The 13865-nt window shown below is 39.6% G+C and overlaps 1 non-coding gene and 1 pseudogene across 1 annotated transcript; both read right to left on the bottom strand.

Moving 5' to 3' along the window:
• Positions 1–2126: 2126 nt before the first annotated feature.
• The window catches only part of LOC125344474, a 96586-nt pseudogene continuing 84847 nt past the window's right edge, over positions 2127–13865 (bottom strand).
• LOC125347500 lies at positions 2700–2806 on the bottom strand. The gene has a single exon (XR_007210251.1). It is a non-coding gene; the product is annotated as a U6 spliceosomal RNA (small nuclear RNA).

Raw genomic sequence — 13865 nt, 5'->3', positions numbered from 1 at the left:
GCTTTGCATTTGCAAGAGCAGGAACTCTACTGCTTGAGCCAGGCCTCCAGTCCTATTTTCCTCTGGTTATTTTTGTCCTGGCTTGTCTGGACTGGGATATTCTTATTTGTGCTTCTGGCTGTAGCTGGGATAATAGGCACAGACCATTCACACCCAGGTATTGGTTAACATGAGGTCTCATAAAATTTGTTTTTAATTTGAGCAGGCTAGCCTTGAACCATGATTCACCTCATCTCTGGTGTAGCTGGGATTACAGGTGTAAGACCCCACTTTTTAACATTTGCATGAGAACATTAGCAAGTGTGTCATGGATTTCTAATTCTCAGATGGTTGTGGATGATTTAACTGCTGGTTTTGCAACACCAGATTTGTTCTGTGTCTTTGGCTAACCACATTGCTGAGTCAGGCATGTTCCTTCCTGGTTTGTCCTCCCTGTAAAACCTCCTGGTATGGGTAGCAAGAAAGGTTGTTTTCAGATGTGAATATGGCTGGGCACATGACCATTTCTTAGAGCCGGTTAACAGAAACAGAAACGTTTTTATTAGAGATCACCTTTGGGGCTTGCTTTCTTCATGTGGATTGTGAAAACAACAACTACACTGATGTTGGTTGTGGGTTAGGATGAGGATATTCCTAATGTCTCCCACCCCATGTTGCATTGTGAAAATAACCAAACAAGGGAGGCTATTTCTACTGTATTTATTACTAAACAAACAAACATAAAACCCCAGGAAATGTTCATGATCATGTCTCTTTGTAGATTCCAGTTCAATAAAAGGAAATGGTGCAATGCTATAATCTGATAAGCGGGATAAATTCTGGTGTTTTATGCCTTATCTGGGTGAATGTAACTAAAATTATGCATTATATATATCAACATAACTAGAAGAGAGGACTTTGAGCATACTTTCCATAAGGAAATGACTAACAGTAAAAGCAGATGGATATGCTAGTGACCCTCAACTGCTCACTGGTTGGTGACTTCATGAATCAAGTATCCTCTTATATCTCGCAAGGATGTCCAAGTAGCACATGTCAATCAAAAAATTTAAGGAGAGAATGGGAAGAGAACCACTTTATGTGGGCATTGACATACTTATTCTGAGAACTCAACATCTTCTGGCTCAAATCCAGTAGCCAACAAAATTGGTCTTAAGATCATTCAGACCAATGAGAAAAATGTTAGCAGTGGAAGCCATTTTTGCTAGGCCTATGCAAATGCATTGGATAAAATTGCCTTCATGGGGAACTGACTTTAACAATCCTTCAAAATTAGGGTGGTGGGGGGAGTAACAGTGGCATAAAACGTAAAACATTGCTTTGCAGTCTTGTAGCAAATATAATTTATCAGATACTTTTAAATTTTAATTCTTACAACATTCAATTGAGGTGTGTGTCTGTGCATGTGTGTGTGTATGTGTATGTGTGTATGGTTTCATATAGCACAAAAGGCATGTAGACAGGCATGTAGACGTATGAGCTTTGTCAAGGCTACAGCCAATCAGTGAAGAAACCATAATTTAAGCTCAGTTCCGGTCGACTCCAAACTCATGCTCTGAAGCAGGTTATGTTTTCCTTTCCAAGGTCAGTTAACTGCATATGTTTCCAATTATTTTAACGCTTGACGTTCTATGCTTTATGAGATGCCTAGCACAGAACCTGGTGACTGAAATTCTGGCATTTGTCAACCCATGGTGCAAAGTAATCAACTCCCTTGGGGTCAGATTTCAGATTGGGGATGTTCAGGAAACCAAATTCCAAGCTCATTTGCAGGTAACTGGTTCTGGTGAGTAACTCACAGTCACAGGGTTTATAGGATCTGAGTCACACATCCCAAACCAATGCATTACTGGGTAATGAGCAATCTTTCTGCTGTGAGCACAAAATCCCTTTCTTTGTAATAGCACATTTCCTGTAATGTGAGTGTGTGCATGTGTGTGTGTGTGTGCATGCATGTGTGTGCATGTGGTCTGTATCTGTGTGTCTGCGCACCTGTGTATGTCTGTGTGCAAGTATTCATGAGAGAGGTCATGAGTGTTTAAAAGTGTGACTTGAGGGCCTTTAAAAATCTCCTCCCAGCAATTTTCTTTTTTTTTTTTAATAAAAAGATGTAGATATTTATTTTGATGGAAGGTTCTCCGCTTGCTTTACAGTATGCGTCCCTGATCACATGCTGCCACTCAGCCCACCGCAGGGCCTACACAAAAAATGTGAGGTAGGGACAGGGTAAGATCAATTCAAACAACACAGGGCGCTTTTAAGTCCAGTTTTTCTTCTTATTAAGTCTAGTCAAATCTGGCCAGTCAAATATCGAGGTCATCATCTGGGTCTTCTTGGTCCAGATCATCATAAACATCTGGCTCATAGAAGATACGGCAGACTGACTTGGTCCAGATCGAAGCAAGGCCTTCTGCTTTTCAGAGCTGAATTGGAAAGGCAGAGTCAGGTTATCTTTGGCTTCTCTTTCTTTCTTGGACAGGTGAAAGTTAAAAGTCAAGTGAGTTGTGGGATCCATCAGAGGTATGTGGGCACTCTGCTGCTGGTGGGACCCTACAGGCCGCTCTTGTAGCTCCAGGCTGAAGTCAGGAAGGATGGAGAACGGCTGAGACTGGTAAGCAGGGCGATGTTGGGGTCTTCGATAGAGGATGTAGACTGAAGCCTGGCCCATTTTACCATCCATGGTCATCTCTGTTTGAACAAAAAATATGGAATGCTTCACGAATTTGCGTGTCATCCTTGCGCAGGGGCCATGCTAATCTTCTCTGTATCGTTCCAATTTTAGTATATGTGCTGCCGAAGCGAGCACCCTCCCAGCAATTTTCAAGTATCCAATTTATGTCTTTTTCTTATATTCACAATTTCATGCACTATTTCTCATAGATTATTCCTTCTGGATTCTACATAACTGAACATTTGTATCTGTTAGCCAACCCTCCCCATAACTACTCTTCTGTTTTCCGATTGCACCTGTTAGGTGAGTGAGGTCCTGCATGGTAGTTGCCTTTCCTGGGCCTGGCTTGTTGCATGGAGGATGATGTCTTTCAGGTTCATCATTGATGTTAAACGTGGCAGGATTCCCTTCATTTCCATGGCTGAGTGCACCTATATATGCACCCACAGATTCTATATGTGAGTATATGCATTCATCCATTGATAGACGCTTGCACTGATTCTCTACCTTGGCTGCTACAACTGCTGCTGCTTTGGACATGGACAGCCTCTGTCTCTCCCACATATTGCTGCTGTTGCATATCCAGAGTGGGATTTCTGTATCACAGCCCACTTCTATTTCCAACAGTTTGAGGAATCTCTAGCCTATTTCCCATAATGATGGCACATTTGCCTTCCTTTAGCCATAGGAATTACGTTTGGTAGATTCTGTCTTTTTCCTAATAGCCATTCAACTGGGGTAAAGTGGTACTGTATTGTGGTTTTGATTTGTACTTTTATGATAGTTAGGGGTTAAAAGAGGCAAACAAAGATTTATGTGGGAGGAAGTTACATTTTATGAGAAATCATAACATATCACAACATGAAGATACCTAATACACCATCTTGTTTTGCTATGAATGAAGTAAAAGTTGCCTAGATGGTATAGGGCAGTAGAAGGTCAGGAGAGAGTGATTGGAGGAGGTGATTTTTGAGCAACAGATCAGTAGTAACTCCCTGAAATTTGGAGAGATGCATTAAAGGATGAAGCACTTAAAGGGGTGAGCACTTGAGACAAGAGCAGTAGATGATAGGGTTGGCTTGGGGCAGCCTCAGGAAGAAGTGGGGTGGTGGCCTTGACAGGTAAGACCAGAGGTGAGCAGACACTGGCTGTGTGGGCCCAGTGGTCATGGGAGACACTGCTGTCTTGTTCTGTGTCAGTGACATGGAAGGATTTAACAAGAAGAGTAAAGTGACTCGTGTTTTGTTTTAGCAGCACCATGCTGGGCACTGGGACTGTGATCTCCCCGGAAGTTGGGTCCAGCATGTTTTCTCTCATAGTTAGATCTAAAATATAAACATACATGAAAGTTAGACCTAAAACGTACAGAAGTTTGGAAGTTAGATCTAAATTATACACATATATGAAAACACATATAGGGCCACGTGCATATATACACGACCAAAATGAGGAAAGTATAGTGTCTATGCAGGGGCGGCTTTCCACTCTGTAACCCTTTCAAGCAATGAACAGAAATACCAGGAAACTGGGCCTCTAATCTGGAGGGGTGCGGGAAGTAAGGGGCAAGCAGATGAGTGGATATTGGGTGAATACAGTATTGACACACATATGTGCATAGCCCCAGGAAAGCCAGGGGAATTGGTGGGGTTGAGCACAGTGGAAGCAGGGAGAAGAATGGAAGGTGTGACATTGATCAAGATGTATTGTATGTATTGTACACACAAACTGATATTGAATTGAAACCCCTTTGTACAAGTATCTGAATATAATAAAAACTAAATAAGTCTCCCTATTACAAACAAAAGAAAAACCAGTTACACAGGGTGATTTTTCTCTATTATAATAATAGACATTTTGATATTTATTTTTAGTTAATAATCTGCTTACCTTTTACAATTTAAAATGTTTCTATCGTTTAAAAAGTCACATAGATAAATTTTCTTTTTTTGTAATTTATTTATTAATTAAACACAAATTTTTTTGACAAGGTGTTGTGCAAAAAAGGGTACAGTTACATAGTAGGGCAGTGTGTACATTTCTTGTGATATCTTACACCCTGTTTTTCTTTCCCTTCCCTAGGTCAGGTAGACATATGTACAATTCACAATGTACCAAGAACATATACAGTAGCCATGTGGCCTACGCCCAAGAAAATTCGCTTAGGGCTTTAAATGTAATGTTGACATTAGACAATATGTTGACAGTAGTCTTATATGAACGTACATACATGGCTTTTGAGCTATTGTATTCCACTGAGAGGTCAATTTTTGACCTTTATATGTTGAGTAGTTGTTTGGTTTTAGTTACATACTGTTGGGTCTCTGCCCCAATTCTGTGGGAAATACCATTTGACAAGCAGTTGTTTTTTTTCACAGACCTGGTCTCTACTGTCTCTTCGTCACCCCATCTTAGCAGTCATATATCAGGGAGATCATGCTGCTTTGTTTTCTGTGTTCTAGGCTTGTCTCGCTCAACATTATTTGTTCAAGTCATAGACAAATTTTCAAAGAGCAATATTTGAAATAATTACAAGCAAGATATTTCTCTGGTTAGCAGTTTTTCCATAAACATATACTTTTGAAAAAATACCTGCCATAAGGCAAAGACCTAAGTATTGGAAGCTAACTTGTCTTAGGCAGAGGCTCTGCCAAAGATGAAATTAAGGGCAGAGAGATGGCTGGTGGCTGGAAGGTGCTAGATTAGTAGATGGATGAATGGATAGACAGAGTCAAACATACTTGGTGGCAAATGGATGTGGGAGTCAAGAATGTGGAAAGGAAGGATCACCTTTCTAAGTACTTTCTGCCGAACAACTGAACAATAGGCATCCATACTTTGTTACTGAAATAAAATTGATTAATAGAATAGAAATTTCAAGAAGAAATCAAGAACTCAGTGGTGGAAGGATTTGTTTTGAAGTTGGCCTGTCCAGGCTAGCCTCAAACTCAATATTCTCCTGAGTACTGAGATTACAGGCTGTGTCTCTATGTCTGGCTTAGAAGGGTTTGCTGTGAGATGTTTATTGAGTATTTAAGTAGAATGAAGATAATCGTAGAACAGGTATATAATTAGGAGTCACCATTATGGTCTATGTAAAGAACAGTAACTATATATTTCTCACAATAAAATTTCTAAAATTCCAATTCTATGAAATGTTAACCTAAAAAAGAGACTCTCACTGAGGAATAAGTAAGGAAAAGAATTGATTTGAGTCCGAGTGAAGGTGGCCACCGGGGAACCTCAAATTTCAGTTGCCCAGCATAAATACTCTGACACCCCACTGGGGGGGATGTGGGTGGGTGGTTGGTAAGGAGGACTTGCAGGGAGCTGCTGCACTGCTGGCTCAGTTACTTTGACCGACAAGAACAGCACCGGTCTGCTCTCGTGCCTCCCTGGCTTACCATAGCACTGCAGGAGAGACATGGCACTGAGCAAGAGGAAGACGCTCTCCAGGTTACCACGACTCTCTGGGCAACAGGGCATTTGTGGGGAGCCCTGCTGAAACGACTGGAGGATAAACTTCATGGGATCAGGAGATTCCAGAATTCATGAGGACTGCGGTCCCACGTCCATGCCTGCCAGGCTGCGTGGGAACTTGCCCTATTTTATTTTTAATTTAGGTCTTCACAGAGAAACAAGGTTGTTGTTGAAAGTTATGAGATACAGGTACACATCAACAGAAAAGGTAAAGGAGGTAAAATCTGGTTGATATTTTTCAAAGCTCTATGTTTGGAAAAATGACCATCTTGTAATTATTTGGCCTATTATTAATAGTATAAATATCATCTTAAATTTAGCTTATTTCTTTGATTATAGAAAAATTTAAACCTTGAACAGTCAGCTAATTATCAACTAAAATAGGTATAAAAATATCAACTAAATATGTCTTGCCTATTATTATGATTCTTCAAACATGGTTCAGTAATTTTTTAAATTACAGAATATTTGAAACTGCAAAAAGTAAATAGTGTAAGATAATACGATCATATATACTTTTCACCCAGCGTCAACAAGTAGGAACCTTCTCCCAAATTCCCCCTCCTCCCCTTCCTCCTCCTTCTCCTCCCCATCCCTCTCCCCCTCCTCCTCCCCCTCCTCCTCCTCTTCCTCATCCTTCTGTCAGTCATGGGGCTTAAACTCAGGGCCTAGGCACTGTCCCTGAGTTCTGCTCAAGGCTATCCCTCTACCATTTTGAGACACAGCTCTACTTTTGGTTTTCTGGTGGCTTTGGAGATAAGAGTCTCACAGACTTTCATGTCCCAGCTGGCTTTGAACTGTGATCCTCAGCTCTCAGTCTCCTCAAGTAGCTAGGCTGACAGGGGTGAGCCACTGGTGCCTGACCCAAACTCCCTCTTCTTAAGCCTAAATTCTTTTGGGCTTCAAAGACATGAAATGCATACAGTAAAACCTCCCACACTAGGTATATAATTCTGTAAGCTGAAAAATAAATTTGACCTCAGATAATTTATACCATATTCAAGGTATGAATGAATTCCATCCCCGTTCAGGTTTTCTAATGTTTATTTGTGATTAACTCTACACCATCCCCAGGTTCTAGAACGCATTGGTCTGTCTCTCATCACTACAGGGTTTTACACTGTCTCATAAGTCACGAACAAAATCATGTATGATGCAGCTTTGAGACCTGACTTCGTCCACTTCAGAAATATGCCTTTCAACATCATCAGTGCTCATACATGAATGTTGCGTATTAGTTGGTTGTTGTGTTTTGTTTTGCTGTACATTCTGCATTGTGTGGTTGCAGTACAAACTGCTAGCCACCCCCTAGAACAGGGCTATCTGGAAGAGTCCCAATTTTTGTGTGTTATCCTAGGAGCACACAGGTTTAGTTGTTGAGTGTACATTGTTTTTTCTTAGTTAGTAAACTGACTTGTAGTGGAATTGTCTGGTTGCAGTTAACAACGTTAGATATTCCTGAAAAGCAATTTTCCAGCCGTACCGTTTTCCATTCCTGCCCACAATGGAGTTCCAGGGGTCTTGAATTTCAAATTTGTTTCTGTTTTTAGCCTGACCATTGTAGTGGGCATTTAATGATGGCTTATTGTGGTTGTAAGTTCCATTCTCTTCATGTTGATCTGTTTTCATGCACTTTTTTTTTAACCAAATGTGCGTGTCTAAGCTATACAGATTTAGTGAACACTCTTCAAGTCCTTTGCAAAGTGTATTGGTTTCTCATAATTGCATTTTGAGAATTTTTTTAATTTAATCAAGATACAAATGCAGAGATGATTTGGAACATTTTCTTTTAATCTTTTGTTGGTCTTCTAATTTTTTAAATTATGTCTTTTGAGAAGCTGAAATTAATAATTACTACTAGTAATTATTAATAAGTTAATTATCTTTAAGTATTTGTAAAAATGGATTTCAATTCAATGTATCAGTCTATGAGTAAAATCATCTTAATCAGTGTCACCTCTTCCATGAACTAGTTTATCATATTTTTGTTTTATGGATTGTGCTTTGTATTGTATCTTAAAAATATTAGTTTAACCCTAATTCCCAAATATTTCCCTTTGTTTTCTCTTAGATCTTTTTGTTTGTCAGTGTGGGGATTGAACTCAGGGCCTGAGCTCTGTCCCTGAGCTCTTTTGCTCAAGGCTAGTGCTCTACTATTTTGAGCCATAACTCCACTTTTGGTTTTCTTTCCTGCCTGGGCTGGCTTTGAACCATGATCCTCAGATCTCAGCCTCCTGTGTAGCTAGGATTATAGACAAGAGTCATCAGCATCCAGCTGATGTTTTATACTTTTCGGTTTAATATTGAGGTCTAAGATCCACTCTGTGTCAATTCCTGAAGGATTCAGTGGTAAGGATTCAGTGTCTGCACATTTATATTCCATTGTTCAAGTGACATTTGCTTTGTGACAAATGGATTTTTAAACCCCACTTACTCCAAAGAAAACCTTTGCATTTCTGTTGGAAACCAACCAATTATGAATATGTAGGCCTATTAGTTCATTTCTTATTACTTCCATTTTTCCATAGGCCTCTTCTTTATCTAATGCCACAATATAATGATGATTATAATTTATATGCCACTAAGATGATAAAAGCAAATTTGTAAAAGAGTAAAATGGGTAAGACAGAATGAGTTCTTCAACTTTGTTTTTCAGAATTGTTTTGGATAGTTTAGTCCTTTAAAACTTCCACAATGATTTTAGAGTGAGTTGGCTGCTTTCTTGCGAGCTCTCTGTGATGTTGCTTTGTATGACATCCAATCTATAGAACAACTGAGCAAATGAACATTTTTGACAATATTGAGGCTTCCCACCCATAAACAGTATATGTCTCTCCATTTTTCAGGCTTTCTCTATTTTCTTCTATCAGTGATTTGTCATTTTTATGGTCTTTTTAAGTATCACTTATGATTGATTTATTTCTAAAAGCATCTGAGAAAGTCTTTGGATAATTCATTATTTAAACAAAATTGTAAACATTTATTGCATAGCTCAGAGTACAGTTAGTCTATTTTGGTGAAAATTGAATATAATGCATCCAGGATAAAATAATATGTATATGTTAACATTGCTTAGCTGGGTTTTCTAAAAATAAGAGTCAGGCCAAGTTGGCTGTTACTGTGTTCAGTCTTTTTTATGTTTAATGACTTATTTCTTCACTTTTTCCCAATTACTAAGAGATGAGTGTTGAAATCTCCAACTACTATCATGGAGTTATCAATTATTCCTTTAAGTTCTACTATATTATTTAGAATATTTCAAGTTTGTGTTATCAAATGTGTAGACCCTTACAGTTGCTATGTATTCTGAAAAATTTATCCTTTACCACTTAGTAATAATCTTGGATGTATAGTCTACTTTGCTTCCTGTTTATGTGTCTAAATATATGTTTTTACAACATGTATGACAAATTTCCAGAATTTTTAAAATCTATGTAAAATAAGTTAAAAATAAAAAAGTACAAAGTAGGATCATGTGCTTTTATCCAACCTGGAAATTTATTTTTGTGTTGTGGTTGTGCCCATACTGGGGCTTGAGCTCAGGACTTTGTACTCTCATCTGGCTCTTTTTGCTCAAGGTTGGTGTTCTACCATTTGAGCCACAAATACATTTCTGGATTTTTCTGGTTAATTGGATATATATATATATATATATGTATATATATATATATATATATGTCTCATAAACTTTTCTATCTGATCTAGCTTCAAACCTTCTAAGTAGCTAGGATTACAGGTGTGGACCATTATAGCGTGGCTTGGAAAATTCTGAATTTAACCAATTTCATTGCTATTTCATGTAATCATGAAAATACTTGTATTAAATCTATTGTGTTATTATGCTTTCATTTTAGTTACACAGTTTTGACAAATGTGTAGTCCCAATCTATACTCCTAATGTGACAGAACATTTCTAAATCTCCAGAAATTTCCTCAAGTGCTTTGAGTCAGTCTCTCCCTATTCTTCATCAGGCAATGTCTGCTTCATATTACTACAGATTAGTTTGTTCTAAAACTTCAGTTACATGGAATTGTTTTTGGTCTGGCATATTTTCATTTTTCATCTATCTAAATTTTGTTATTTTGAAACAATCTCAAAATTATCCAAAAATAGTAAGAATCATGTATTTTCCCCAAAATCATCTGAGGATACATTTCTGTATGCCTTCCTTTATAGTTCTTCCAAAAAATATTCCTGAACCTACAGGAAATGCCATAATAGAAATGGTGAAAGCACAGCCACCTGACCACCAAACCCTCACATCATTTTCATGAGCTGTCCAATGAAATTGTTCATAACAGAAAGATGTAATTAAAATCATATAGAGAATTAGCTGTCCCACACCTTTGTTCTCCTGTGCCTTAGCCCACTTCCTCCATTGTTCATTGTCTGCGTAACCTCAAGGACCAGAGGCAAGTTGCTTTGTAGAATATTCTCAAAGGTGTCCCTCAGTCCAGAACCAGTGTGTGTATCTTGCAGAAATATTTAAGAAGAATGAGTGTATACTCTCTTCATATCAAATGGTGCTTGAATCAGTTTGCCCAGTAATTGAGAAGTCTAACTTTAATCTTCTATTAGGGTTACACCTGCCCAGAGCTTTCCACTAATTGGTGTGTGTGTGCTCACATGCATGCGTGTATGTGTGTGTGTGTGTGTGTGTGTGTGTGTGCGCTTGTATGGAGGCTTAACTCAGCTTCAAGCTCTTCTTGGCTATTTTGCTCTAGCAAGCCATCTACCACTTGAACCACACCTCCACTTCTGACACTTTTCTGGTTAATTGGAAATAAGAGTTTTGTGGACTTTTCTGCCCAGCCTGGCATTGACCCATGAGCCTCTGATCTCAGACTTCTGAGGAGCTAGGATTGTAGATGTGAGCCACTAGCACCTGGCTGTTGTTACTGTATGAATGTATGAAAATCATAGTTTGGATCTATCGTGTGTGTGTGTGTGTGTGTGTGTGTGTGTGTGTGTGTGTGTGTGTGTGTGTGAATTCTGGGGCTTGCTCTCAGGACCTGGATGTTTTTTGTCCCTGAGCCTTTTTGTTCAATGTTAGCGCTCTACCACTTGAGCCACTGAGCCACTTCCAGCTGTTTTGGTTGTGTCTTACAGACTTTCCTTGCCTGTGTGGCTTTGAACTGTGATCTTCAGGTATGAGCCTCCTGCTTAGTTAGAATCACTGGAGAGAGCTACGGGCACCTAGAGGATGACCATCGTTTCATGTTTTGTTTTGTTTTTAAAATTTAGCTTACATTAATTGTATGGGGGGCAGATATCAATGCCACTATTCCATTGATGATGATCATTTTTCATACAGGCTTCCTAGATGAGACCACTTGTAGACTTCCAGGGCTTATTGGAATTTAAAAAAGGAATTGGGCATACAATAAGAATTTCACAATTTGATAAAAAAAAAAATTAGTCCACTTCAGATGAACACACAATGTAATGAAGTTGCTTTCTGTTAACATGTCAATTTCTGGAACAAACTTAGGACTGACACAATTGAAAAAATGGAAAAAACACAACACCCAAATTTTAGAGTTTGCCAGTGATTGCTCAAAAGAAGAAAAGATCATAATTATGAGAGTGGTTGCTCTTTCATAAACATCCCTGTTTTAGTAGCATCCAGTTAATGCTCACAGAAAATAGAGGATACTGCATGGGAGGAGGGCTCAGGGCCCAGGCAAGCAAATGGCTAGCACATCACACATAGGAACAAGTTGTTCCCTTCTGATGTTTCCAGTAGCTTCTCTTACTCCAGTGAATAAAGGGGAAATAGAACTAGGACAGAGTGTATAGCCAGGGACAGGGAGCTCATTAGCCAGGCAGAAAGAGGAGTTGTGTAATGCAGCGATGACAGTGTGGTTTTATGTCCACCTCGGGATACATCTGTGCAGCCACTCAGAGATCACAAGAGAACCACAGCGTCACAGCCAAGTGAGTGTGTGAGTCTCTGTCAGTGTGAACAACGTGATCAAAAGGTGTAAAACTGCCTGGGGCCCAGAGTCTCGGGAAAGAGCATCGGTGTGGATAAATCATAAATTTAATTATTTTTGCAAATTATTTTTCTTTGTACTTTTTATTGTCCTTATGTTGTAAGTGAGATAGATAAAACAGAGGATTAAAGATGTACCAGGGTTGTATTCTGCTCACTAAAATGAGGATAAAAGACCTATAGAAGTTTTGTATATTTCACTATTGAGAAAAATAAGGGTGTATAAGAACAAATGTGTTCTTTGCACTTTTGTTTCTTCCAGCTATCTTCCAGGGAACTGACATACTTTGAAGTCTTTCATCACCCTTTGGACTGGATTTTTGGATAGATTTATCAGCATAAATATTTGTTACCACAATTCCCCATTGCTCTTGAGCAGACTGTCTCTCTGTTGTCATCTTCAGATACACTGAATGCTGGATTGGTTTGTGCAGAAGCCTCCCCGTGCCCTCTGGAAGTCTCGTCTTGTCTCCTGAGCCTTTCCAGTGGCAGAGCATGTCTGCTGGGCCGATGGCTTTCCTGGGCCTTCAGGAACCTTCTTTGTCCCAGCCACCTCCTAATCTTAAGACCCGTCCTTCAGACATGTCCACTGGTAGCTCTGTTGGTGGGATTGCAGATAGTACAGCCCTTGTGGAAAGCATTGCAAATAGTACAGCCCTTGTGGAAAGCAGAACTACAACTGCCTGAAGGTCCAGCAATCCCACGACTGGGTATACATTCCAAGGGACTGAAATAATCTAGCAAAGATAACATTCACAATTGTCAAGATAGGGATGAACCTAGGAGTTAATGGGTGAATTGATAGCATAAAATATTCTTTTGTGTATATCTACCATACAGCAACATTTTCTAATTTATGGCAATGTGGGTGGGACCAGAAGAGAACATTGTAGTAGGTCAAATAAGCCAGACACAGAAAGACAAGGGCTGCACATTGCTACCCCTGTGTGGAGACTATAAGTAGACCATATGGAAGTAGAGAGGCAAATAGTGATGGTTTGAGTGGAGGGAAGACAATGAGGGGTGAACAATGGGTTCCAGAATATGGCTAGCACTGAGAAGGCATTCTGACGTTCACTAGCAACACAGGACAGCCACCATCTAAAGCAATTAGTCATCCACTTCAGACCAGATAGAGAAGAGCTGGAAGGCTCTCAGCACAGAGAAACAGCTATATCTAGAGACGTCGAAATGCCAATTATCTTAGTTTCACCGCTGAAATTTGTATATGTGAAATGGGAATAACTAAATTATAATATTGAAGTCAGATTGCAACATTGTATCCCATAAATAAGTATGAATGGGATGCCTATTAAATAATTTTTTTAAAATGTCCCCTTCCTCATCCCCATCTACAGCCCCCCCGTAAGGTCAGGTCTGGGGAGGGAGAGGAGAGGCTCACTGGGCTAGGACTCACCTTGTTTCCCTTGACAGTTATGTCAGACATCAAACTCTATGGTCTACATAAAAGTCTTGTTTAGGGATGTCAGGCAACACCAATCCTCTCTGCTTCAGAAACGGGCTTGGAACCAGCAGTAAACTCAAGTGTGCATGAGCCTTTGGGCTACATTGGCTTTGTCCAGGCGTGATCTTGAGTGGTGGGCTCATCCCCCCAAGGCCACACAGACACTGTTCACTGACAGAATTTCCAGCTTTCTGTGCTGTGCTGTGAGCCTGTTTTCACGTGTGAGCTGCGAAATGCACACTGCTCATCCAGGAAG

This window comes from Perognathus longimembris, chromosome 2 (assembly GCF_023159225.1).
Source record: "Perognathus longimembris pacificus isolate PPM17 chromosome 2, ASM2315922v1, whole genome shotgun sequence".
In the NCBI taxonomy this organism is placed as follows: domain Eukaryota; kingdom Metazoa; phylum Chordata; class Mammalia; order Rodentia; family Heteromyidae; genus Perognathus; species Perognathus longimembris.
This window is presented reverse-complemented; position numbering and strand designations above follow the sequence as displayed.